Raw genomic sequence first — 25,171 nt, 5'->3', positions numbered from 1 at the left:
GTGTATCCTGTTGACTGCCCAGAGCATGACCTTGATCACTAGACGCCTAATTCATTATTACTGGTGGCCTACACAGAAAGAGCCCCAAAAATGTTGATTTTGATAGTCATCGAATCTCTTCAGTGCAGATGGAGGCTATTTGGCCCATCGAGTTTGCACCGACCCTCTGAAAGGGCACGCTACCTAAGCCCAATCCCCCACCCTATCCCGGTAACCCAGGAGGGTGTCAGGCCTTCCCTGCGTTGGCAGCCTTGCAGACTACATTGGGTTAGAGCTCAGCAGCCAAGCAGCATTTTATCCTGTGAAATTTCCCACCGCTCGCAGGTGGGATGTTGGTTTGAAAATACCGTCTTTTTTCTCTCTTTCCCCCCGCCCATATCTGCCCACCCTCCAAAAGCCAGTCCATGGTTAAAATCGGGACCCAGAGACCCGCGGAATCCAAGCTCAGCTGTGTTTGTGCTGACTCGATACTTAATAATAATAATTTTTTTTGCATCGCAATCGGCGGTTGTATTTTAGTCCGACAAGAAAGAGGTTTCTGTTCGGGCATGTATGTAGTAGCTCCACTGTCCTCTGATTCGATCTACTCAGATTGGCATCACTGAGGACATGCAAAACGTTGTGGTGCGGGCAGGCCTGAAAGCAATGGGTTTAACTAAATTGTGTCGGGCAATTGAGTAATCTTCTCGCCCTCGTTCATTTGCCTCTAACACTTATTCAATTCCTGTTCGGCGTTCATTTTAAATCGTTTTACCCAATTGTGGCTTTTGATTTCAAAGTCGATCATTATGATCTTTATTGCTCGCCTGCCCCAAATCTTCATCTTAAAGGGGGATTGACTTTAAAAGGAAAACAAGGATTTTAGCTGAAAAAAGTGCGTTTCGAGTTGCGAGTCTCGGTTTAGTCAGGTCAGAGAAACCCTCTAAGAATGTGAGCACCATGGTTATGTTAGTGGATTAGTAATCCAGAGGCCTGGACTAAAGATCTGGAGATCAATTCCCACCACAGCAGGTGGGGAATTTCAAATTCAGCTGGCCTGATCCACTTTTTTATACTTTGGATGGGCTGTGGGTGTTGCTGGCAAGGCCAACAGCTGCTGCCCTGGAATGGAGTGGCTTGCTCCACCATTTTAGAGGGGCGGTTACGAATCAAGCATCTTGCTGTGGGTCTGAAGTCACATGTCAGCCAGAACGGATAAGGTTTCCCATCCCTCAAGGGCGCTGGTGAATCAGAGGGGTCTTTTTTTTTACAACAATCGATGATCATTTTATGGTCACCGTTACTGAGACTAGCTTTACGTTCCAGATTTTATTCATTGAATTTAAATTCCTCCAGCTGACATGGTGGGATTTGAACCCATGTCCCCAGAGCATTAGCCTGGACCTCTGGAATGGTAGTTTGGCAACATCGCCTCTTATGATACCGCCTCCTGGTGATGGTTGAAACCCCTTTTTAATTCCTAAATTTGTTCATTAATGTCTTTAAGCATCAAAATCTTCCGTCCTTGCCCAGTCTGTCCTGTATGTCACTCTAGACCCACATCAATGATGTTGACTCTTAACCTTCCTCTGAAGTGGCCTAGCAAGCCACTCGGTTGTCCCAAATCACTATGATAAAGAATCATGAGAATAAGACCATCCGGCATGAAGCTAGGCATCAGACAGGACAAAGGCGTACTCGGCCCAGGCAACAAAACAATGTCCCACTCACCAACATAGAATGGGTACAGGACAGAAAGAGGCACTCGTGCCTATCCAGTTCTCTGTGGAGCAACTTGGCTGATTCCACTCCCCTGTCTTTTCCCCATAGCCCTGCAAATCCTTTCTATTCCGATAACTAAGGGTGGCACAGTTGTTTGCACTGCTGTCTCACAGCGCCAGGGACCCGGGTTTGATTCCGGCCTTGGGTGATTGTCTGTGGAGTTTGCACTTTCTCCCCGTGTGTGCGTGGGTTTCCTCTGGGTGTTCCAGTTTCCTCCCACACTCCAAAAATGTGCAGGTTAGGTGGATTGGCAATAATCAATGCTTGGGTTGTGGGGATTGGGCGGGGTAGTGGGCCTACCCAATGGCCACCTTCTGCACTAGGGATTCTATGGAAAAAAAAATCTCCCTTTTTGAATTGATTGAATCTGCCTCCAGAACGTTCTCAGCCAGTGTGTTTCCGATGTGAATCATTTTCTACATCAAAAAGAAATTCCCTCATGTTGACTCTGTGTCCTTTGCCAATCACTTCTTCATCAGCAAAACTATTCTGTTAAATGGGAACAGTTTCTCCTTATCTCTGTCCGTCCTCGTCATTAAAGTGTTTATTCCATAAAGCATGGTGTCAAATCAGGAGAGCTGTCCCTCATGAGTTGCGAAACAGCCTGGTCAAGTTATACTCACTAAAGCATACTTCTCAGCCAGCATCCTGGGCTCTTCTGTCACCATTCCTGGGAATGTCCTGTCCCACCAGCAGAACTGAGCTGGCTCTAAGGAGACTTAAAGTTGGGAATGAGTGGCTCTGATTGTATTTGAGATTGACGTTTAGTGGCGTCAGGTCAAACAGGAACAAAGAAATCTTCTGATTGTCACCGATTACTTTCCCCTCAACTGATAAAGCAGTGTTCCTTAATGTTCAACATCACTCTAAATTTATTTTTCAAAAATAATCTATAGAACACCTACAGTGCAGAAGGAGGCCATTCAGCCCATCAAGTTTGCACCAACCCTCCAAAAGAGCAGTCCACCTCGGCCCACTCTCCCGCCCTCACCTGTAACCCCGCGCATTGATCATGGCCAATCCATCCACCTAACCTTCACATCTTTGGACACCAAGGAGGAATTTAGATTGGTCAGTGTACCTAACCTGCGTCTCTTTGGACTGTGAGAGGAAACCCACGCAGACGTGGGGAGAATGTGCAAACTCCACACAGACAGTCACCCAAGGCCGGAATTGAACCTAGGTCCCTGGCACTGTGAGGTAACAGTGCTAACCACAGTGCCAACCGGCCTATTATCACCCCATCAGACTGCTCTCCAGTATTAGCGAAATCATGGAAAATATCATCGACAATGCAACCAAGCAGCAATTACTGAAGAGTACTCTACTTACGGATGCTCCAGACCTCATTACAACCTTGGTTTATTCGTGGACAAAAAAGGAGCTGAGCTAAAGAGGTGAGGTGAGAGTGACTGCCCTTGACATCAATGCAGCATTTGACTGTGTGTTGTATTCAGGACCCGAGCAAAACTGGAGTTAATGGGAATTGTGAGGGGGATTCCACACTAGTTAGAGTCATAACAAACACACAGGCAGATAGATATGGTTGTTAGAGTCCATCATCTCCATCCCAGGACATTGCTGCAGGGGCTCCTCAAGGTAGTGTCCTAGGTCCAACCATAAGACCACAGGAAATAGGAACAGGAGTAGGCCATTCGGCCCCTCGAGCCTGCTGCACCATTCAGTAGGATCATGGCTGATCTAACATTCCTCACATCCACTTTCCCCGTAACCTTTCCCCTTAACCCTTGATTCCCTTACTGATCAAGAATCTTTCCCTGTCAGCCGTAAATATACACAAGGACTCTGCCCCCATAGCTCTCTGTGCCAAGGAGTTCAAAAGACTCTCAACCCTCAAGAGAGAAGAAATTCCTCTTTATCTCAGTCTTAAATTGGCACCCCCCACCTGGCACGGTGGTGCAGTGGTTGGCACTGCTGCCTCACGGCGCTGAGGACCCGGGTTCGATCCCGGCCTCGGGTCACTGTCCATGTGGAGTTTGCACATTCTCCACATGTCTGTTTGGTCTCACCCCCACAACCTAAAAAGATGTGCAGGGTAGGTGGATTGGCCACACTAAATTGCCCCTAAATTGGAAAAAAAAGAATTGGATATTCTAAATTTTTTTTTTTAATTGGCACCCCTTATTTTGAGACTATCTGGTCCTAGACTCTCCCATAAGTGGAAGCATTGTGGGCAGCACAGTAGCACAAGTGGATAGCACTGTGGTTTCACAGCACCAAGGTCCCAGGTTCGATTCCCCGCTGGGTCACTGTCTGTGCCGCTATGAAGAAGTAGGTTGCACATCTGGTGGCTCCCGCTCGGGTCGGACCTTTGGACCTTTCCCCTGACTTTTTATTGGACTTGATTTGGTAAATTGATGGTAGAGGCAATTGTGGAGTGGATTCCTACATTGGTGCATGGAGAGGCGGACTAGAAGTGCTCGCAAAGGAAGAAATAGACGAACATAGAAGGCTTGGGCTGAAATTAAAACAGGAGAAAGCATGGCGGTTGACCGAAGCTCTGGCTTGTCGACCCAGCGGTCAACGGAGCAGCTGATACAGTTTATTCAGGAGGGCTTCGCCAAGCAGAAGCAGGAATGCTTGGACCCGATTGCGCGGCGGTGGCCAGGAGAAGAGCGGGGTTCAATCAGATAAAGGCGACCCTTTTTAAGAAAAAGGTGAAGTTTGGACTGCTGTATCCGGCCCATCTCTGGGTCACGTATGAGGAGTAACATTTTTATTTTTAGTCGCCCGAGGAAGCGATGGACTTCGCTAGAAGGAAAGGACTGGTGGCGGACTGAGGACTTTGAACTTTGCTTCAGCGTTCACGTTAAAAAAGTTTCTTGTTTTTTTTGGGACGCTACTTGTAATGCCTTCTGTATTGAATTGGGGCCAGTTGCAGAGCTGAGTGAGTTGAAGTTTACATTTGCACTGATGGGGGATGGAGGTGTGTTTGTTAGATGCTGGATCTTTTGTTTGATCTTTTCTTTGTTTATCGTGTTTTTAAAATTTTTTATTAGGGCAATTGCATTGGGACAGCTTTTCTTTGGAATATGTGTGTCCGAGCCCGGGGGGGGGGGGGGGGGGGGGGGGGGAACAATAGGTGGGAGAATGTCTGGCATCAAGGGTGGGGGTCACCAAGTAGCTGGGCAAGCTAGCTCACGGAAGTGCAGTGGGGGGTGAGCAGATGTTGTGCTTGTTGAAGGGGTTGGTTTACATAGTGCTGTTACTAGGAGGGGGAAGGGGGAAATGTTTTGCTGACCGGGGAGGGATTTTTGCTGTCGGACAGTAAGGAGGTCAGAGGCGGAGGCTGCCTGGGGGTGGGCCAGCGGCTGCGTGGGCTGGAGACTGGCTCAAGAAAGATGATGGCTGATATGCGAAGGTGGGGGGGGGGGGGCAATGAGCCCCCGAACTAGGCTGATCACATGGAACGTGAGAGGGCTAAATGGGCTGGTTAAGAGGGCATGCGTGTTCGCACATCTGAGAGGACTAAAGGCAGACGTGGTAATGCTACAGGAGACGCACCTCAGAGTAACCGATCAGATCAGATTAAGGAAGGGATGGGTCGGACGGGTTTTTCATTCGAGGCTGGACTCGAAGACGAGTGGGTCGTGATCCTGATTAATAAGTGAGTGGTATTTGAGGCGGGAAGAATAGTTGCGGATGTGGGAGGCCAGTTCATTATGGTCAGTGGCAAACTGAAGGAGTTGCAAGTGGTACTAGTAAATGTGTACGCGCCAAATTGGGATGATGTGGAGTTTATAAAGAGGAAGCTGGGGAAGATCCCGTACCTGGATTTGCATAAGTTTGTCATGGGAGGGGACTTCAACACAGTCATTGACCCTGGGTTAGACCGGTCAAGCTCCAGGACGGGCAGGTGCCAGCAATGGCAAAGGAGCTAAAATGGTTTATGGAGCAGATTTGGGGGGGGGAAGCCCAGCCCAGCCCAGCCCAGCCCAGCCCAGCCCAGCCCAGCCCAGCCCAGCCCAGCCCAGCCCAGTTCTCCTTCTCCTCACACGGGCATAAAGTGTATTCCCGGACTGATTTTCAAAATTTTGAACAGGGCTCTACTGACGGGAAAAGTGGAAATGGGTTATTCGGTGATTACAATCTCAGATCATGCCCCGCACTGCGTTGACCTACAAGTTAGCAAGGAGAGTAGCCAGCGCCCGCACTGGAGGCTGGACATGGGGACTTTTAACTGATGAGGAGGTGTGTGGGCGGCTGAGGAAATATATTCAGAACTACCTGGAAGTCAACGACACAGGGGAAGTTTCGGCGGCGGTAGTCTGGGAGACATTGAAGGCGGTGGTTAGAGGGGAGCTGATCTCAGTACGGGCCCATAGAGAGAAGGCAGACAGAACAGAGACGGACCGACTGATAAAGGACATATTGCAGGTCGCGGAGACCCCAGAGGCAGGGCTTTTACGGGAACGATGGAGGCTACAGGCAGAGTTTGGCTTGTTAACTACAGGAAGGGCGGTAGAGCAGCTGAGAAAGGCGAGACGGGCAATCTATGAGCATGGAGAGAAAGCCAGCAGAATGCTTGCACAGCAGCTTAGAAATAGGGAGGGAGACAGGGAAAGTAAAGTACGGGGACGGGAACCTGGTTGGAGACTCTGCAGGGGTGAATAAGGCGTTCAAGGAGTTTTACAGCAGGTTGTATGGGTCGGAATCTTCAGCTGGGCCGGAGGGGATGAGGCACTTTTTAGGGGGGCTGAATTTCCCGAAGGTGGACGGGGAGCTGGTAGTAGGGTTGGGGGCCCCGATTGGGATGGAAGAGATAGCGGAGGGGCTGAAGGTCATGCAGTCAGGTAAAGCCCCGGGGCCGGACGGGTACCCAGAGGAGTTTTATTAAAAGTTCTCTGGGATATTGGGGCCGCTGTTGATGAGGACATTCAATGAGGCAAAGGAACGTGGGGTGCTTCCCCTGACGACGTCACAGGCCATGATCTCATTGATCCTGAAGCAGGACAAGGACCCAGAGCTATGTGGGTCCTACAGGCCGATATCCCTATTGAATGTGAATGGCAAACTGCTGGCCAAAACCTTGTCCTCTAGGATTGAAGGCTGTGTTCCAGACGTGATGGTGAGGACCAGACAGGGTTCGTTAAGGGTAGGCAGTTGGTGGCCAATGTAGAAGGTTGTTAAATGTGATCATGATGCCCCCAGAGATAGGGACGTGGAGGTAGTGATCGCAATGAACGCAGTGAAGGCTTTTAATCGAGTGGAATGGGAATATATGTGGGAGGTACTGGGACAGTTCGGATTTGGGCGGGGCTTTATTGACTGGGTCAGGTTGTTGTATCAGGCTCCTGTTGCAAACGTATGGATGAATAGGACAACAGCAGACTATCTCAGGCTGCATCGGGGGACGTGAAGGGATGCCCCCTCTCCCCACTGTTGTTCGCGTCAGCCATAGAGCCGCTGGCAATTGCGCTAAGAGCCTCAAGGGGCTGGTCCGGGGGGGGGGGGGGGGGGGGGGAGTGGAACACAGAGTCTCGCCATAGGCAGACGACCTGCTCCTGTATGTATCGGACCCACTGGAGGGGATGGAAGAAATTATGAGGATTCTGGGAGAATTTGGCCCTTTTTCGGGGTGCAAACTAAATATGGGGTAAAGTGAGATGTTTGCGATCAAGGCAAGGGGACAGGAGAGGCGATTGGGGGAGCTGCCGTTTCGGGTGGGTAGGGGGAAGCTTTCAATACCTAGGCATCCAAATGGCGCGGGAATGGGAACAGCTGCATAACTGAAATTTGGCCCGACTAGTAGACCAAATGAAGGACGATTTTCGGAGGTAGGGCGCGCTCCCTTTGTTATTAGCTGGGAGGGTGCAGATGGTGAAGATGACGGTCCTCCCGAGATTCCTCTTTGTGTTTCAGTGTCTCCCCATCTTTATTCCACTGTCGTTTTTTTAAACGGGTGAATAAGGTGATCACTGGCTTTGTCTGGGCGGGTAAGACCCTTGAGTTAAAAGGGGATGCTTGAGTGGAGCCAGGGGGAGGGCGGGCTGGCGCTGCCGAACTTAAGCAATTATTATTGGGCGGCGAATATAGCCATAATCAGGAAGTGGGTGGTGGGTCGGTGTGGGAGCGTGTTGAAACGGCATCATGCAAGGGCACCAGCTTGGGGGCGTTGGTAACGTCACCTCTGCCGTTCCCACCGGCACGGTACTCCACCAGCCCTGTGGTGGTGGCGCCCCTGAGAGTCTGGAGGCAATGGAGGAGGCATGTGGGAGCGGAGGGAACATCGGTCTGGTCCCCAATCTGTAATAATCACCGGTTCGCCTCAGGAAGGATGGATGGAGGGTTCCGAAGATGGCAGAGAGCAGGGATTGAGAGGATGGGAGATATGTATATAGAGGGGAGCTTTCCTAGCCTGAGGGAGCTGGAGGAGAAATTTGGATTGGCGAGGGGAAATTAATTTAGGTACCTGCAGGCGCGGGACTCCCTATGCGAGCAGGTCTCAACCGTCCCGCTCCTACCACCAAGAGGGATACAGGACCATGTCTACTTCAATGCCAGGAGGTTACGAAATAAGGTAGGGGAACTGGCAGCATGGGTTGGTACCTGGGACTTCGATGTTGTGGCCATTTCAGAGACATGGATAGAGCAGGGACAGGAATGGTTGTTGCAGGTTCCGGGGTTTAGGTGTTTTAGTAAGCTCAGAGAAGGGGGCAAAAGAGGGGGGAGGTGTGGCGCTGCTAGTCAAGGACAGTATTACGGTGGCGGAAAGGATGCTAGATGGGGACTCTTCTTCCGAGGTAGTATGGGCTGAGGTTAGAAACAGGAAAGGAGAGGTCACCCTGTTGGGAGTTTTCTATAGGCCACCTAATAGTTCTAGGGATGTAGAGGAAAGGATGGCGAAGATGATTCTGGAAAAGAGCGAAAGTAACAGGGTAGTTGTTATGGGAGACTTTAACTTTCCAAATATTGACTGGAAAAGATATAGTTCGAGTACATTAGATGGGTCGTTCTTTGTACAATGTGTGCAGGAGGGTTTCCTGACACAATATGTTGACAGGCCAACAAGAGGCGAGGCCACATTGGATTTGGTTTTGGGTAATGAACCAGGCCAGGTGTTAGATCTGGAGGTAGGTGAGCACTTTGGAAACAGTGACCACAATTCGGTGACCTTTACGTTAGTGATGGAAAGGGATAAGTATACCCCGCAGGGCAAGAGTTATAGCTGGGGGAAGGGCAATTATGATGCCATTAGACATGACTTAGGATGTGTAGGCTGGAGAAGTAGGCTGCAAGGGTTGGGCACACTGGATATGTGGAGCTTGTTCAAGGAACAGCTATTGCATGTTCTTGATAAATACGTACCAGCCAGGCAGGGAGGAAGGGGTCGAGCGAGGTAACCGTGGTTTGCCAAAGAAGTGGAATCTCTTGTTAAGAGGAAGAAGGAGGCCTATGTGAAGATGAGGCATGAAGTTTCAGTTGGGGCGCTTGATAGTTACAAGGAAGCGAGGAAGGATCTAAAGAGAGAGCTAAGACGAGCAAGGAGGGGACATGAGAAGTCTTTGGCAGGTAGGATCAAGGAAAACCCAAAATCTTTCTATAGGTATGTCAGGAATAAAAGAATGACTAGGGTAAGAGTAGGGCCAGTCAAGGACAATGGTGGGAAGTTGTGTGTGGAGGCTGAGGAGATAAGCGAGATACTAAATGAATACTTTTCGTCAGTATTCACTCAGGAAAAAGATAATATTGTGGAGGAGAATGCTGAGACCCAGGCTATTAGAATAGATGGCATTGAGGTGCGTAGGGAAGAAGTGTTGGCAATTCTGGACAAGGTGAAAATAGATAAGTCCCCGGGGCCTGATGGGATTTATCCTAGGATTCTCTGGGAAGCCAGGGAAGAGATTGCTGAGCCTTTGGCTTTGATTTTTAGGTCATCATTGGCTACAGGAATAGTGCCAGAGGACTGGAGGATAGCAAATGTGGTCCCTTTGTTCAAGAAGGGGAGTAGAGATAACGCTGGTAACTATAGGCCGGTAAGCCTAACGTCTGTGGTGGGTAAAGTCTTGGAGAGGATTATAAAAGATACGATTTATAATCATCTAGATAGGAATAATATGATTAGGGATAGTCAGCATGGTTTTGTGAAGGGTAGGTCATGCCTCACAAACCTTATCGAGTTCTTTGAGAAGGTGACTGAACAGGTAGACGAGGGTAGAGCAGTTGATGTGGTGTATATGGATTTCAGTAAAGCGTTTGATAAGGTTCCCCATGGTCGGCTATTGCAGAAAATACGGAGGCTGGGGATTGAGGATGATTTAGAGATGTGGATCAGAAATTGGCTAGTTGAAAGAAGACAGAAAGTGGTAGTTGATGGGAAATGTTCAGAATGGAGTTCAGTTACGAGTGGCGTACCACAAGGATCTGTTCTGGGGCCGTTGCTGTTTGTCATTTTTATAAATGACCTAGAGGAGGGCGCAGAAGGATGGGTGAGTAAATTTGCAGACGACACTAAAGTCGGTGGAGTTGTAGACAGTGCGGAAGGATGTTGCAGGTTACAGAGGGACATAGATAAGCTGCAGAGCTGGGCTGAGAGGTGGAAAATGGAGTTTAATGTGGAGAAGTGTGAGGTGATTCACTTTGGAAAGAATAACAGGAATGCGGAATATTTGGCTAATGGTAAAATTCTTGGTAGTGTGGATGAGCAGAGGGATCTCGGTGTCCATGTACATAGATCCCTGAAAGTTGCCACCCAGGTTGATAGGGTTGTGAAGAAGGCCTATGGTGTGTTGGCCTTTATTGGTAGAGGGATTGAGTTCCGGAGCCATGAGGTCATGTTGCAGTTGTACAAAACTCTAGTACGGCCGCATTTGGAGTATTGCGTACAGTTCTGGTCGCCTCATTATAGGAAGGACGTGGAAGCTTTGGAACGGGTGCAGAGGAGATTTACCAGGATGTTGCCTGGTATGGAGGGAAAATCTTATGAGGAAAGGCTGATGGACTTGAGGTTGTTTTCGTTAGAGAGAAGAAGGTTAAGAGGTGACTTAATAGAGGCATACAAAATGATCAGAGGGTTAGATAGGGTGGACAGCGAGAGCCTTCTCCCGCGGATGGAGGTGGCTAGCACGAGGGGACATAGCCTTAAATTGAGGGGTAATAGATATAGGACAGAGGTCAGAGGTGGGTTTTTTACGCAAAGAGTGGTGAGGCCGTGGAATGCCTTACCTGCAACAGTAGTGAACACGCCAACATTGAGGGCATTTAAAAATTTATTGGATAAGCATATGGATGATAAGGGCATAGTGTAGGTTAGATGGCCTTTAGTTTTTTTCCATGTCGGTGCAACATCGAGGGCCGAAGGGCCTGTACTGCGCTGTATCGTTCTATGTTCTATGTAGTTTGCAGAGTGTGGGTGGGAGAAGGGAGGGTTTCTGACATTTACAGGGAACTGAGAGGAGGCACAGACCGAGGAGTTGAAAGGCAAATGGGAAGAGGAGTTAGAAGGAGAGATAGAGATGGTCACAGGGCAGACGCGTTGAGTAGAGTCAACACGTCCACATCATGTGACAGGCTTAGCCTGATACAATTCAAGGTCATGCACCGGGCCCACATGACAGTGGCTCGGATGAGCGGGTTTTTCAGGGTAGATGATAGGTGCGCAAGGGATGCGGGAGAGTCAGCGATCCACGTCCATATGTTCTGGGCATGCCCCAAGCTCAGGGGATTTTGGCAGGGGTTTGCAGATGTCATGTCCAAGGTGTTGAAAACAAAGGTGGCACCAAGTCCGGAGTTTGCGATTTTCGGTGTGCCGAAAGATCCGGGAATCCAGGAGGAGAAAGAGGTTTTTGCTTCCCTGGTAGCCCGGAGACAGATACTATGAGCTTGGAGGGACCCAAAGCCCCCGAAGTCGGAGACCTGGCTATCAGACAAGGCTAGCTTTCTCTGTCTGGAGAAAATCAAGTTCGCCCTGAGAGGGTCACTTTTAGGGTTCGGCGGAGGTGGCAAACATTCGTCGACTTCTTTGCGGAAAATTAACCGTCAGTGGAAGGGAAGGCGGGGGGGCGCTGGGGGTTAGATTAGTTTAGAGTAGGGGGCTAGTAAAGGTGGAACCTGTAAAGGAGGAAGGCGGCTTTTGCACTATGCTTATAAATTCATGTACATTGTTTATTTTGTTGTTGTTGTAAAACCATAAATACCTCAATAAAATGTTTATTAAATAAAAGAAGGTACCTCATTGGCTGCGACGTGCTTGGAGACATCCTGGGGTGGCCAAGACACCAAATAAATGAAAGTTTATTATTCTGAAAGCCCATCAATTTGACAAAAAGTGTTCATTCTCTCTTTTCATAGCAAACCCCACAGAAAGAAACATTTTAGACACTTTCTATGTTAAGGGGGACATTATTAATGCAAGTTGCTCATATTCAATAGCGGCTTCACAGGGAAGTTTTACTAATCATAATCCTTTCACACTCTGGATGGTGATTACGAAACGTTAAAATTCAGGAATTGTACTACCGTGGATTTGCTAGCCATTGCGTTCCAAGTTGATCCAATCGGTTTACCAGATAGTGCTGTTTCCTTTTAAGGGAGGGTATTTGTCGCCCCTTGGCCTTTTGCAGAAACCTGTGGCAGTGCATTGCTTTCCTTTATTGAATCTTTTAATTTTGTATTGGTTCTTTTTTTGTGAGGGTTGGTGTGGAGCCCTTGGCTCATCCATTCTTGATGATAATAGACGGTCCGGAATCTCGGTCCGAAGTCTCGTTTTGGGAGCCAGCCTGCTCTGGAATGTTTTCAGCGTTTACCGGCTGCGTACAAACCCACAGTGGAAAGTTCCTCGTCCTTGAACGTGCATGTATCTTGTGTAAATGGAACATTTTGTACAATGGAGCAAGCCAAACAAGCAATCGTCGTCTGCCAAAATTCAGCTCCCATTCTCCCAGTGACCTTTGCAGGCTCGGCTGTCACTTTAAGAAAACAAGGAAGAACCCCCCACCGTGAACACGGTGACTAAAGGGTGAATGGTACCTTAATGTGAAGCACTGCAGTTGTTGATTAGTTTTGAAAATGCTGGGTGGCGCTTGTAGGTGTTTTTTCAAATTCTTCATTCAACATCCTGCAAGGTGATTCACCTTGCTTTACATTACATGGCCAGCCGTGATAAGGGTTGATTTGTCGTTATACAAATAACAAAGATTGTGGTGGGATCTGCTAAAGGGCACAGAATTAAACATGATCGGCAAAGAGATCTCATGAGGGGGAAAATTTCTTTTTTTTGGATTTGGCATGCCTGAGAGGCTGTTGGATACAAACCTAATCGGAGAACGATAGAATCCCTACAGTGCAGAGGGACGCCATTCTGGCCATCGAGTCTGCACCAACACTTCGAATGAGCACTCTGCCCATGTCTACTACACCTTCCACCCCGCCCTATCCCGCAGCCTCATAATCTAACCTGCCGATCCCTGGACACTTGAGGGACAATTTATCATGGCCAAACCACCTAACCCGCACATCTTTGGGCTGTGGGAGGAAACTGGAGCACCCGGAGGAAACCCACGCAGACACGGGGAGAATGAGGAAACTCCACACAGTCACCCAAGGTCGGAATTGAACCCGGGTCCCTGGTACTGAGAGGCAGCAGTGCTAACCACTGGACGCCCCTTCAAGTATTTATCCCATTGGAGGAGGGAAAAGAAATGCAATATCTTTTTTTTAAAAAATAATTTTACAATTAAGGGGCAATTTAGTGTGGCCAATTCACCTAGCCTGCACATCTTTGGGTTGTGGGGGTGAGACAGATACGGGGAGACAAGCTCCACATGGACGGTGACACGGGGCCAGGATCGAACCCGGATCCTCGGCGCCGTGAGGCAGCAGTGCTAACCACTGTGCCGCTGCACCGACAGGAATGCAGCGACCTCGATGAAGAGCGGGTAAATGGAACTCGTGGAAGAGCCAGCACAGACTCGAGGGGCCGAACAGCCCCCTACTCGCCCGTGCTAATCTATGATTTTATGGTCTATGCCACTGGCTTGGAAATGCTGAGCATAGGCCTGATAGGGAGAGAGGTGCCTTGAGCAGAGATTGTGTGGAAAGGAGGAAGCTGCTGTACAAAATGGTGGAGGGAGGAATGGACGTAGCCCAAATAATTTTACATGGGAAGGTGGGGTAGTGTGTGTTGATGGTCATAAACTTTACTCTGGGCAGAGTTGCACAGAATCTTCCTTGAATCACATTTCTAAGAAGGTGGCTTCAGTGCAGCAGGTCAGCCATTTATTCGCCCTCCGCCAATGTGGTAGAGACCAAGGAGGGATTGGAGGGAAATCTTGGCAACTGGCAACAATTTTTCAGGTTTAAGATTTTAAAATAGCAATTATTTTTAAGGTGGGTGCCACGTGGCAAGGCCAACATTTGTTGCCTCGTCCCTAATTGCCATTTGAACCCTGAACATTGCAGAGGGCAGTTAAGAGCCAACCACATTGCAGTGGAGTCACAAGGAGTCCAGACTGGCGGTTTCCCTCCCTAAAGCGCATTGGTGAATCATATGGGCGTTTAACAGCAATAATAGGTCACCATTACTGGGATTAGCTTTATATTCCAGATTTTATGAATTGAATTTAAATTGCACCAGTATCCACAGTGAGATTTGAACCCTTGTCCCCAGAGCCTCTGGATTACTAGTCCACTGACGTTACCAGTACACTACCATCTCTCCCTGAGGGGTGGTGTACCTAACCACCTAACCTGCACATCTTTGGACACTTCAGGGGAAATTTAGCAGGGCCAATCCATGTACCCCGCACATCTTTGGACTGTGGAAGGAAACCCGTACAGACATGGGGAGAATGTACAAACTCTACACAGTCACCCAAGATTGGAATTGAACCCGGGTCCCTGGTGCTGTGAGGCGCCAGTGCTAACCGTTGTGCCATCGTGTTCACTTCAAGTATACATGTCGCACTAGCTGGGTTTGTTTCTAAACAATGCACCAGAACAATTCTGTGGGCGGTACAGTAGCACAGTGGTTAGCACTGTTGCTTCACAGCGCCAGGGTCCCAGGTTCAATTCCCGGCTTGGGTCACTGTCTGTGCGGAGTCTGCCCGTTCTCCTCGTGTTTATGTGGGTTTCCTTTGGGTGCTCCGGTTTCCTCCCACATGTACCGAAAGACACGCTGTTCGGTAATTTGGACATTCTGAATTCTCCCTCAATGTACCCGAACAGGCGCCGGAGTGTGGCGACTAGGATTTTCACAGTAACGACATTGCAGTGTTAATGTAAGCCTACCTGTGACAATATTGAAGACTATTAATATTAACAAGTCCCTATAATTGATTCAGTCTCAGGTTTATTAACATGCAATTTATTAATGTGCAACTTTAAAACAAAATGACTTACCCAATGGTGGTTTGACCTGACCTGACATCTTTGCTATAATTCCGAGGTATCGTGCAAACAATTTGAACCTTTAACTTTTAATTCTGCTAATGAAGCACTGCTAGCTTGACATTGTTCCTTGTTGCCTGTTGCACGTCCCCATTTTTTAATTTAAAAAAAACTTTTTTCCCCCCCTTTTTGCATAATGAAAGTGGTGGCACAGTGGTTAGCACTGCTGCCTCACAACTCCAGGGACCCGGGTTCAATTCCGGCCTCGAGTGACTGTGTGGAGTTTGTACGTTCTCGCCGCGTCTGCGTGGGTTTTCTCCGGGTGCTCCGGTTTCCTCCCACAATCCAAAGATGTGCAGGTTAAGTGGATCGGATATGCTTAGTGTCCAAACGGTTAGGTGGGGTAATGGGGATGGAACGGGGCAGTTGGCCCAGGTAGGGTGCTCTTTCAGACGGTCGGTGCAGACTTTATGGGCTTAGTGATCTCCTTCTACACTGTAGGGATTTCAGGATTCTATGAATGGTGATTCTGGGACCTGCTTTTAAGTAGGATATGGTTTGTGGACAGGAAATGTGTGCTGCATGTTTTTTTTTATATATGAAGCTCTTGGGGCAGTCACCAACTGAAGGTATTTTTTTATAAACCTGTTTAAAACAGATAGATAACATATCGGGTATGTGGGTGGTACAATGGTTAGCACTGCTGCCTCACAGCACCAGGGATCGAGGTTCAATTCTGGTCTCTGGTGACTGTGTGGAGTTACACATTCTCCCCTTTCATGTGTGAGTTTTCTCTGGATGCTCTGGTTTCCTCCCACATGGCCATGCTAAAATTTCCCCTTGGTGTCCAAAGATGTACAGGTTAGTTGGGGTCAAAGGGATAGGGTGAGAGCATTTTTGCACTATGTTTCTAGTTTTCTGTACATTATTTGTTGTGTTGTTGTCATAATGCCAAAAAATACCTTAATAAAATGTTGATTTTTTAAAAAAAAATTTATTGAAGAGTTTTTGGCCTTTACTTCAGATTTTGGTAATTCTTAGTACATCCTCCCTGTATCATCAGGAGTAGGAAAGATCCACAAAATGCTCCCAGAGACCGTCACTGATAGAAGCCATAGTTGCGCAGAGTGCAATGACCTTGGCCAGCCGGGGCTGGGATTACGACAGCTATTTGGCTGGGCCTGCAGAGTCAGTAATACCCAGAGCTGTCTGCAGTCAGTAAAGAAGGTGCGTGGCCACAGCATACATCCCACCCCAGCAACAACCCCCCCCCCCCCCCCCCCCCCTCAAGGTCATCAGCAATTATACAGAGGCTTTAAAAGATCTACAGGAGCTTTAATTTTTATTTCCCAAAGAATACAGCTTCATAGCATCCTTACACCGTGACACATTCCCCAGTGCTTCAGAGAGGGAGGGTGGGGGTGGGGGAGGAGATGTTGATGAGGAGATGAACCAACTTTGTTCAAATGTATTCTGTATTGTGCACAGTCTGTCATTGAGTTCAATAAAATGGCAAAATCGCCATCAATATAATGCGTCCAACCTCCTCATTGCATTGCAGCCAACTTAAAACTCACTGCTTCCAGTGGAATACGGGCAGGAATGATTTTTCCCATTACGTACATGTTTGCCAATTCGAGTTTTAAAAAAAATGCTTGATGATCATATTTAAATCCCTGTAATTTGTGTATTAATCTTTTGTGACACATGCATTTGCTGTGAGTAAATGCCATTTCCAGGTAGTGAGCTTTCAGTCATGCTTTTCTATCCATATTTACCATTGGAGATTGCTTGGCCAAGTTTCTTTTCAATGTTTTTGTGTCATATTTTTCACATTGTAGTCAAACGGCCCAACCATGGTTAACAAGACAAATTGAAGATAGTATTAGATCCAAAGAGGAGTCACACAAAGTGGCTGGAAAAAATAGCAACGCTTGAGGATTGCGAGAAATTCAGAATTCAGCAAAGGAAAACATAAAGATTGATAAAGAGGAAGAAAATAGAGTAACATTGCAAGTAACATAAAAGCGGGGCTGTGAAAGTATGTAAAAAGTAAAGGATTAGTGAAGATCAATGTAGGTCCCTCATAGTCCGAAACGGGAGAATTTATAACAGAGAACAAGGAAACAGCAGGGCAATTAAACAACTACTTTAGTTCTGTCTTTACGGAGGAAGACACAAAGAACTTCCCAGAAATGCTAAGGAACCAAGGGTCTGATGAGAAGGAGGATGGAAAGGAATTAGTATTACTAGAAAAGTAGTGCTGGAGAAATTAATGGGACTGAAAGGTGATAAATCCCCTGGGCCTGATAATCTACATCACAGGATGCTAAGGAGGTGGCTATGGAAATAGTGGGTGCATTTGTTGTCATCTTCCAAAATTCTGTAGATTCTGGAACTGTCCAGGCAGATTGGAGGGTGGCAAATATAACCCCGCTATTTAAAAAAGGAGGGAAGGAGAAAACAGGGAATTACAGACAGGTTAGCATAATTATCAGATAGTAAGGAAAATGCTGGGGTCTATTATAAAGGATGTAATAATAGGACACTTGGAAAATATCAACGGAATTAGACAAGTCAACATGGATTTATGAAAGGGGAATCATGTTTGATGAATCTACTGGAGACTTTTGAGAATGTAATTAGTAGAATAGATAATCTTTATTGTCACAAGTAGGCTTACATTAACACTGCAATGAAGTTACTGTGAAAAGCCCCTAGTTGCCACATTCCAGCGCCTGTTCGGGGACACAGAGGGAGAATTCAGAATATCCAATTCACCTAACAGCACGTCTTTTGGGATTGTGGGAGGAAACCAGAGCACCAGGAGGAAACCCATGCAGACACGGGGAGAACATGCAGACTCCACACAGACAGTGACCCAAGCCTGGGACCCTGGAGCTGTGAAGCAACAGTACTACCCACTGTGCTACCGTGCTGCCCAGATGAGGGTGAACCAGTAGATGTGATGTATTTGGATTTTCAGAAAGCTTTTGCAAAGCTCCACATAAGAGGTTAGTGTGTAAAATTAAAGCTCATGGGATTGGGATAAGATATTGGATTGAGAATTAGGTCGCAGACAGGAAACGGAGAGTAGGAATAAATGGTCTTTTTCAAAGTTACAGGCAGTGACTAATGGAGTCTTGCAAGGATCGGTGCTTGAGGCCCTAGCTATTCTCAATATACATCAATAATTTTTGATGAGAAAACCAAAATATTTCTAAATTTGTTGATGACAGGAAACGTGGTGGGAATAAACTCGTGTTACACATGAGGGAGCCAATCTGCACACCACAAGCTCCCCCCAAATAGCAATATGATGAAGGCTGAGTTAGGATGTTGTTTCCTCTGGCTGGGGGTTTTGCAACAGTCACTGTAGTTCAAAAGTACTTCATTGGCTGTGAAGCACTTTGGGATGTTAAAGGTTGTGAAAGACGCTATGTAAAAGTGGCAAAAGATCAGCCATGATCTCATTGAATGGCTGAGCAGGTTCGAGGGGCCAGGTGGCCTACTCCTGCTCCTAGTTCTTATGTAAACCTGTGTTTTCTTTATTTTCTTTCTTTTGCACACAAGTTTTAGAACATAGAACATAGAACAGTACAGCACAGAACAGGCCCTTCGGCCCTCAATGTTGTGCCGAGCCATGATCACCCCACTCAAACCCACATATCCACCCTATACCCGTAATCCAACAACCCCCCCCCCCTTAACCTTACTTTTATTAGGACACTACGGGCAATTTAGCATAGCCAATCCACCTAACCCGCACATCTTTGGACTGTGGGAGGAAACCGGAGCACCCGGAGGAAACCCACGCACACAGGGGGAGGACGTGCAGACTCCACACAGACAGTGACCCAGCCGAGAATCAAACCTGGGACCCTGGAGCTGTGAAGCATTTATGCTAACCACCATGCTACCCTGCTGCCCAATTTTTAATTTTTATCCTAACGTTCTCTTGAGATCTTTGGGCTGGATTCTCCGCTGGCCGGATTCTCCATTGCGCCAGCAGTGCACCCATGCCCGGGGATGTCCCGACGGCGTGGGGCCGCCCACAATGTGATACCCCATTGGCCAACTGGCAGGATGGCGGGGGTGCGCTGCACCAGAAAACTGAGAATCCCGCCCCTAGTCTTTGTCTAGAAATCAAGTAGTCCAGGTACGCGAGGCTAACATAAAACAAAAGGATACATGTTCATATTGTCCTCTGTCTTGACCTGAATGATATTTGCTTGCAGTGTCTCCTCATCCTTGAGTCTACCCTTTTTCCATTTTGTAGCAAATAATCAGTTGGCTGCAGGGAGAGTTCCAAACAGGCTTAACCTTGGAGCTCTATTCATCACTTGCTTTGTTGGCAAGATCTACACTCAAGGCTGTCTCTCATGGCTTTGGGCATGTGCCATTGGTTGAGTACCAGGCTCCCTAACTCTTTCAGAGCAACAGTACTGTGATGAAATTTCCCCACAGGAGGTGCAGTCACCGTAATAATGTGAACTGCACTCTGACTTACTTTCTGATTCAAGCTGTTTAATTTATGAAGAGATGCTAGGCCGCAGCGAGGGGAGACATTGAATGGGGAGCGGAGGGCGCGAGTGGAATTGGAGCGATTGGGGGAGGGTAGAATTGGTGTCAGGGAAGAGGGTGGAATGGGAGGGTAGGGGTTGGAGCGATGGGGCAGGGTAGGGGTTGGAGGGTGTCAACAGGGATTGCAGAGGCAGCACGCAGGACATAACTAAAGGGAATTTTACACAGTGTAATGACTTAGGCCAGGCCTTTGAGATTGGCCAATTAGAATATGAGTTTCCTGATTACTGGCCCATTCAGGAAACCCCCGTCTGTGTATATACCAGGGTGTGCCAGATCCTCTGCACTCCCGGTGTAGACAGCAGGCTGAATGGTCATGGTTGTTCAGATGCTGGGTTTGTAAATAAAAGGAATTCTGGTGACGGGACTTCTGCCTCCGTGGACTTATTACAGTGGCGACGAGGAAAACGGAACGACCCAAAGAAACCTGCTCATCAGCAGCTGCTGCATATTGAGGGTAAGCCACAGACAGGCAAAATGCTTTGATTTGGGAAGTTAGACTCTTGACCCTGCAGTGGAAGACTCCCAATATGTAGAGCAGATGAAGTACTTCTTTAGAGCAAACCATATATTTCTGGATGAAAAGCACTGGGTCATTCTGCTGACCGCGTGTGGGCCAGCAGCCTTTGCCATTACGCGCAGTCTCACTTTTCGAAAAGGAAGGACTGGCTGTGATCTTCGCAGTGAAGAAATTTCACCAGTACTTGTACGAGTGGAAATTCACTATAATTACAAACCACAAGCCATTCCTGGGTTTGTTGAAAGAAGACAAAGCAATACCACCAATAGCTTCGGCCCGGATCCACGCTGGGCCCTACTACTGGCGGCGTACCAGTATCAACTGGAGCACAGGTCAGGAACCCAGGTGGCAAACGCCAATGCACTAAGGCTGCCATTACCGGACACCCCGCCATTAGTACCCAAAATAGAGGAAACGGTAATGACACCCTTCCAGTAGCCGCACAAAACATTTGTTTATGGACCCAAAGGGACCCGCTTTTATCAAAAATAAAACACATGGTGCTAACTGGGGAGATGGAAAGACCGGTCCAGGCGGAATTCCACCATTACGGGAGCAGAAGAGAGCAGATCACCGTAGAAGACGGGATACTGCTATGGGGAGCTTGAGTAATACAGTAGTTCCAAGTCAAGGCCGTCGAGCCATACTGGCTGAACTACATCCTGGGTGCCCTGGAGTCTCAAAATTGAAGATGCTGGCCAGAAGCTTCGTCTGGTGGCCGGGCCTGGACACAGACGTCGTGGCATTGGTAGGCCGGTGCCAAGAATGCCAACAAGGGCAGAAGGTGCCACCGGCAACCCAGCTGCGCCCATGGGAATGGCCAGGTAGACCATGGTCGCGACTTCATGTCGAATTTGCAGGCCCGTAGAGGGTAGCATGGTGGCGCAGTGGTTAGCATTGATGCCTACGGCGCTGAGGACCCGGGTTCGAATTCCGGCCCTGGGTCACTGTCCGTGTGGAGTTTGCACATTCTCCCCATGTCTGCGTGGGTTTCACCCCCACAGCCCAAAGATGTGCAGGTTAGGTGGGTTGGCCATGCTAAATTGCCCCTTAATTGGAAAAAAATAATTGGGTACTCTAAATTTTTTTTTTTAATTAAAAAAAATTTGCAGGCCCGTTTATGGGTTCAATGTTTTTATAATAGTAGACGCGCATTTCAAATGGCTGGACGTCTACAAAATGAACTCTGCAAATTCAACAACTACCATTGGAAAAACTCCGCACCTCGTTTGCAACTCATGGTATCCCGGAGGTGTTAGTTTTGGCTAATGGATTGTTTTTCACCAGCCAGGACTTTATGAAGTTTATGAAGTCATCTGGCATTTGGCACATAAGGACGGCACCATACCACCTGGCATCAAATGGTTTGGCAGAGAGAGCCGTCCAGACCTTAAAGGTTGGGTTGAAGGAACAGTCAGCAGCATCATTGGACACCAAACTGTCACGCTGGCTATTTGACCACAGAACAACCCCACACGCCACAACGGGAATAGCACCGGCGGAGCTACTCATGGGCAGACAACTCCCAACCCGGCTGAGTGTACTATTCCCGAATTTAGGTGGCAGAATAGAGTGACAGCAAGAGGTCCAATGCAGGGGCCGTGGCAACACTCGGCGAGAAAGGCAGTTCAACACGGGTGAAAATGTATGGGTGAGAAATTATGCGGAAGGCCCCACATGGGTAGCAGGAACAGAAAGGCTAGGGCAGGACTAGTGTCGTACGAGATATGTGTGGGAAAACATGTAATAAAGAAACACCTGGACCAGGTGCAGGTCTCAGATTAGTTTCCTCCTCCGGAGCTGACTCAGACCACTATACCAAGGACCATGGAGAGTCCTCCCCGACAAACTATTCACACCCCTCCGACACCACTGGTGAGGACATTGGACTCGGATATGGACACCGTGGATGATGCTGCAGCTGTACCACTGCCGCCGGAGGAAAGGGGCGAACCGTCCCTCAGGTGCTCACATCGGAAAAGACGGGCACCTAGCCGTTATACCCCCCCTACATCGGAGGCCGAAGTGGAGGAGCCGGTCCCGGCGCAACAATGAAGCAGGGGACCCGTAAGTCATGAGGACCATGGGGGCTCCTTGGACTTCGGCGGGGGAGGGGTGTAATGACTTAGGCCAGGCCTTTGAGATTGGCCAATTAGAATCAAGTCCCTTGATTAGTGGGCCAATCAGGGAACCCCTTTCTGTGTATATAACAGGGAGTGTCAGATCCTCTGCATCTTCGGTGTAGACAGCAGACTGAATGGTCATGGTTGTTCAGCTATTGGGTTTGTAAATAAAAGGAATTGTGGTGATGGGACGTCTGCCTCTGTGGGCTTATTACACACTGTTTGCACCTGAGTCCATCAGTGGCCAATGCAATTTAAGATCTCACCATTACTAGGTAATTTGTTTATTTTCTGGGATAAAATAGGACAGTTCTTTCAAAGAGCCATTACAGGTGTGAAGGACCAAAAAGCCGCCTTGTGCGCTGTCAGAGTCTGGTTTAATTTCTGTCTTTGTTCCAGAACAAAGTAGTAGATCGAGGTTACAATAGTTTTTTCTCTCCTGCGGATGGTGAATCTTTGCAGGGGAAGCAGATAGAGACCTGGGAGGGAATGGAGTTAGTGAATCTCCGTGCAAGGCCTAAATAAGTGAAGCAAATAGGAAGCTGATTGATATAACTAAGCACATTGATGTCAGGTCACTGGAGAGCAGGCTGAAGCTGTACAATGGCCCTGGGCAGGTTGCATCACTGTTCTTGTTGCCATAACATAATGCGGGCTTTCCTGGCCAGAGACTTGTGGAGAGGAAAACCGTGTGGTCAGAGGAAGCAGTTAAAAGGACCAAGTTATATAGGTGTCGGTCATCTTCAAATAGAGAGGTCTTGAGGGGTATCTGCAATAGGAGATGACAACAAGCATTCATATAACATCTTTATCACATCAGAAGGAGCAAAGGCATCCCACAGAAGAGCTATTAAAAAAACTATACATTTTCTTCATAAATTTAGAGTACTCAATTATTTTTTTCCAATTGAGGAGTGACCAATCCACCTAGCCTGCACATGAAAATGAAATGAAATGAAAATCGCTTATTGTCACGAGTAGGCTTCAAATGAAGTTACTGTGAAAAGCCCCTAGTCGCCACATTCCGGCGCCTGTTCGGGGAGGCTGGTACGGGAATCGAACCGTGCTGCTGGCCTGCCTTGGTCTGCTTTAAAAGCCAGCGGTTTAGCCCAGTGTGCTAAACCAGCGGGGGGTTGTGGAGGCGAAACCCACACAAACACTGGGAGAACGTGCAAACTCCACACGGACAGTGACCCAGAGCCGGGATCGAACCTGGGACCTCGGCGCCGTGCTGCCTTTAAAAAAATATTTGACAGCAAGTCACACGAGTGTTGGCCAGGTGACCAGAAGCTTGGTCCAAGAGAGAGTTTTTAAGGAACATCTTAAAAGAGGAAGGAGAGATTTAGGGAGGGAATTCCAGAACTTAGGGCTGACGGCACGATCGCCAATAGTGGCAAGTACATCTAAAACCATGCTTTTGAGTTGTTAAGACCCTGGACCAGACCCCAACATATGTTAGGATACCGGACAATTTTTAAAAACATTTTTTTAAACTTGTAAAACTGTGAGGAAAGGATACTTCACTCGAGATGTGATTCCACTGATAAATAAATTTATATTAAAACAAACGTTATTGTTAACATAGGATCAAACAAGGGCAGCATGTGGCACAGTGGTTAGCACTGGGACTGCGGCGCTGAGGACCCGGGTTCGAATCCCGGCCCTGGGTCACTGTCCGTGTGGAGTTTGCACATTCTCCCCATGTCTGCGTGGGTTTCACCCCCACAACCCAAAGATGTGCAGGTTAGGTGGATTGGCCACGCTAAATTGCCACTTAATTGGAAAAAAATAATTGGCTACTCTAAATTTATTTTAAAAAAAAGAAAAAAAAACATAGGATCAAACTACATTATGACAGAAAATAGCTTACAATTAACAGTTAAACAATTCTTGACAATAAAATGAAAAACTCACTTCCAACTGATGCATTCTCCATCTCAAATCAAGCAAACTCCAACACAAGTCAAAAGCCACTTGCAACTAACACAGGGATACTTGTTGTACACTTGAATAGAGGTTTATTGGAAACATTGCTTGGAGAGAGAGAGAATTTGCGTCAGGAAATGTCCTGCAGATTCCTGTCTGTGTCAGACTACTGCTTAACATGACAACCTTTTGCAAAAGCTGCTGCTTGGCACAGAACTCCCAACAAAACTCATAATTAAACTGCCTGCTACAGGCTTGGCTCATCCCATTAATAACTTCATCTGTATCCCACCAACTGGGTTATGACCATAGACTAAGGCTAACCACAACCCCTCAATTATATAAACCCCAGGGAACCTTATTTCTATAAACAAAATTTGATTAGCCCTATATAGGCAAACTATATATCTGGTTGGAATGAGCAATGTTCTTACTTTTACAATGATCTTAATGGCACATTCTGTAGCCACAGTGTCTGCAAATGTAAATAGATTTAATAATAGGCTGCTTTCCCCTTTTGAGGGGGAGAGCTGACTGGTGGTGATTTAACCTGAGGATCACCACACTTCAGGCGAGAGGCAAGGTTGAGAAGGTGGGCCTTCATGAATATATATACATATACATACATATATATATATATATATATATATATATATATATACTCAAACTCAGGTATTCAAAAATATTACTGCAACAGATATAAAAGACAATATATATAAACATTTCTTATATTCATCACAGAGCAAATCCAGACAACAGAAGAAGGCGGGACAAGATTGGGTTGTGAAGCACAGCGATTGGTGTCAGCAAGTATTCCTTTACGCCGAGGAGGATCATTTGCGATTTTAGGAACCTATGTGAAGTTGCAAGGGCAGATGGCAATATTGGGTGTCTGGTACATTGAGATGAA

At 47.5% G+C, this 25,171-nt stretch overlaps 1 protein-coding gene across 9 annotated transcripts in view; it reads left to right on the top strand.

The window, feature by feature from the left end:
- The window catches only part of gtf2ird1 (GTF2I repeat domain containing 1), a 237,864-nt gene that overhangs the window by 23,900 nt on the left and 188,793 nt on the right, over positions 1-25,171 (top strand). Inside the window, exon 1 of one of the 9 annotated variants that reach the window (XM_038813776.1) lies at positions 25,007-25,067. The exons of the other annotated variants lie outside the window; for them this stretch is intronic. The gene's annotated coding sequence lies outside the window, so the exon portion shown is untranslated. Of the gene's footprint in view, positions 1-25,006; positions 25,068-25,171 lie in introns of those variants that run through there. 9 annotated transcript variants of the gene reach the window in all.

Source organism: Scyliorhinus canicula, chromosome 12, assembly GCF_902713615.1.
Source record: "Scyliorhinus canicula chromosome 12, sScyCan1.1, whole genome shotgun sequence".
NCBI classification, from domain to species: Eukaryota; Metazoa; Chordata; class Chondrichthyes; order Carcharhiniformes; family Scyliorhinidae; genus Scyliorhinus; species Scyliorhinus canicula.
This window is presented reverse-complemented; position numbering and strand designations above follow the sequence as displayed.